The following is a 3,642-nucleotide window of genomic DNA, read 5'->3' as shown; positions in this document are numbered from 1 at the left end:
CTCTTAGCAGCCCAATGCATAACCCACTAAGCCACCAGGGCTCCAAATACATTAAGTACATAGGTATATGTTGCTTAAAATAAAACTTATTTGAAGGCAATAGAATGGCAAACAAAAATTACCCACCTCTGGTGGGTATGAAAAATATAACAGAAATATAATATGTAACAGATCTCTGAAGAAATGAAAGTATTATTATGCACAATGACAAGCAAGCATCAAAAAGAATCTAGAAATAAGCAATTAAAATCAATAGTTCAATTTGGTAAGATTAGTTGACAGAGTAAATATTCAAAAATCAATTACAGTAAACAGAAAAGGAATTTTTTTCAGATCTCAAGTAAGATAGTATCAAAAACATCAAATTCCCTGAGATAAATGAAACAAAGTGTATGAGACCACTACATAGAGAGAAAAAAAATATCATTAGAAATAAAAGGTTATCTAAATGAAGTAAGGCTGTACCACATTCGTGGATCAAATGATTCTGATTGTAAAGAAATCAGCATGGTGTAAATTTATCTGTAGTGTCAATGCCCTCAAAATCAAGATCCCAGAAGGTTCTTGTTGTGTGTGGATGCTACCAAGAGAATTAAAAGATTATCTTAACATCCAAAGATTCAACACTAGTCGGGGTAATCCTGGAGATTAGAGCAGAAGAACTTCCACTACTAGACATACCAAGTATGCAATAGTTGGGACAGTGGGAGGTGGCACAGAGACAGCCAGGGAAGAGGAAAGAGAATTCAGGGCCAGGTCCACTCATCTGACTGGTGGCTAAGGTGGCACTTCAGAAGAACAGGGAAAGAGCGGTGCGGTCGACTAAAGCAACTGGCTCAATTAGACTTCTGTATGGAAACAAAGAAACTCAATCCCTACTACACACCGCACACAAAAATCAAAGCCAGATGGACTACAGATCTAAATATGAAATGCTAAATAATAGTTTCAAAAAGAAATCCAGTGACTTAATTATTTTCACAATTTGAGGTAAGCAAAGATTTCCTAAGAGGATACCAAAAGCACTAACCATGAAGGTAAAAATTAGTAAAGTAAATTATTTTTAAAATAAGAGCTTCTATTCATCAAAAGACATCATTATGGGAGGGAAAGAGCAAACCACAGAGTGGTGAAAGACACACACACACATCACGACCAACATGCGGGGTCTAGAATGCATGAGAACAGATAACATATAAAGATCTTCTACTCGTGAAAAGACAAACCACCACTTCCAAAACAGCGTTTTAAGGACTTGAGATCGGTACTTCACAAAAGAGAACATCAAAATTGCACCACCACCCCTCCAATCATACAAAACGGTGTTCAATATCACTGGTCATCAGAAATTTTCGAATTAAACCCCAGTAAGATACCACCATTCAAATGGTCAAAATGAAAAAGGCTGACAATACCAAGGGTTTTCAAGAACAAGAAGCAACAAGAACTCCCCTACTCTGTTGGTGAGAGTGTGAAAATTGTGGAACCACTCTGTAAAACCCGTTGGACATTATACACTGAAGGTCAAGCTACATATCACTTGGGCCAGCAATTGCATTCCTACACACACACCCAATACAAGTGCAAGTATGTTCGTACCATAAAGCATGTACAAACACATCCATAGTAATATTACTCATGTTGTGATTGCTAGGTACCGCCCAGTCCGTTCCAATTCACAACAACCCTCCATGACACAGAACAAAACACTGCCCGGTCTGGCACCGTCCTCATTGCTATTGGAGCCAATTGTTGCACCTATTGGGTTAACCCATCTCATTGAGGACGGCCCTCAGCTTCACTGAGAGGAATGTTCTTTTCCAAGGACCAGACCCTCCGGATAACAGCTCTAAAGCATGTGAGGCAAACTCTCCGTATTCTGGCCTCCAAGGAGCATTCTGGCTGCGACTTTATTCAAGACAGATGCGTTTGTTCTCCTGACAATCTCTGACAGGGGTAGTAGATAGTCTTCATAAACAGAACCCTCGAAACGCATCAATTCTCCCCCAGTCTTCTTTACTCTTTTACAAGCACATGAGGTGACTGAAAAGACTAGACCTTGGGCCAGGCATACCTGAGTCCTCACGGTGACATCGTGGCTTTTTCATGCTTTAACGCCATCTTTTGCAGCAGCTGTGTCCAATGCAATATGGCCTTTGATTTCCTGACTAGTGTTTCCACGGGCATTGATTGTGGAGCCAAGTAAAATGAATGCCTTGATACGAGTGATCATGGTGTTGCTTCTTGGTCCAGTTGTGAAGATTCTGGTTTCCTTTAGATTATGACAATCCATCCTGAAGAAAGTAGTGGTTCAAGTTCTCTTCACTTTCAGGAGCGTGGTTGGGTCATCTGCCATATTACCGTAGGTTGTTAACGGTTCTTCTTGCAGTACCAATGCCGTATTCTTCTTCATGTAACCCAGGTCCTCATATTATTTGCTCAGCCACAGATTAAGTAAGTATGGCAAAAGGTATACCATGACACGCACCTTTCTGGTTTTCAACCATGAAGCATCTCTGGTTTATTCAAACGACTGCCTTTTGGTCTATGCACAGATTCCACATGAGCACAATGAAGTGTTCTGGAATTTCCATTGTTCACAATGTTATGAATAATGTGCTCTGATTCACACAGCCAAATGCCCTTTCATATTCAATAAAACACCGGTATACAATTTTCTAGTATTCTCCACTTCAGTGGAGAATGATATCCCTTTTTCCACATTCTCTTCTGAATCTGGCTTTCATTTCTGGCAGCTCCCAGTCAGTGTACTGCTGCAACCATTATTTAATGACCTTTAGCAAAAAATATTTACTCACATGTGAAATTAATAATATATATTTTTAATTTCCTCAGTTCCATTGGTTTATTCTTCTTTGGAATAGACACAAATATGAATCTCTTCCTTCATGGCATTGTCAGGTTAAGTGTTGGACTTCTAATTGCAAGGTTGGTTGTTCAAACCCACCAGCTGCTCTACAGGAGAAAGATGAAGTTATCTGCTCCTATGAAGAGTCACAAAGTCTCAGAAACCTATATACTAGTGGTTCTTAACCTTCCTAAGATCACGACCCTTTAGTACAGTTCCTCATCTTGTGGTGACCCTCCCCCAACCATAAAATTATTTTTGTTACTACTTCGTAACTGTAATTTTGCTACTGGTATGAATTGGGCAGCACCTGTGAAAGGGTTGTTCAACCCGCAGAGGGCTCATGCCCCACAGGTTGAGAACCGCTGCTATCTACAGTCACCATGTGTCAGAATTGACTTGATGGCTGTGGTTTCCAGTCAGATAGCCAGGTAACTGTCTTTCAAATTTCTTGGCAAAAACTAGCAAGAGCTTCCAGCGCTGCATCATTGGTTGAAACATCTCATTAGCCTGGTTTTTCACCAACGCCTTCAGGGCAGCTTGGACTTCTTCCTTTGTTGCCCTCAGTACCTCCTGAAATGGTTGCCAACCAGTTCTTCTAGGAGCCGTGACTGTGTACTCTCCATCTTCTTCTGATGCTTCCTGCGCATTCATTTGCCACTCCCTAGAACCCTTCAACATGGTTATTTGAGGCTTCAGGGGGTTTTCCTCATAATGTTACTCATCCATGGTCAAAAACTAAAACAACCCCAATGCTCATCTCCAGTGAAGAG

This window comes from Echinops telfairi, unplaced genomic scaffold (genome assembly GCF_000313985.2).
Source record: "Echinops telfairi isolate 266 unplaced genomic scaffold, ASM31398v2 ScPeMD7_443;HRSCAF=831, whole genome shotgun sequence".
Taxonomy (NCBI): Eukaryota; Metazoa; Chordata; class Mammalia; order Afrosoricida; family Tenrecidae; genus Echinops; species Echinops telfairi.
Note: the sequence above shows the minus strand (reverse complement) of the source record.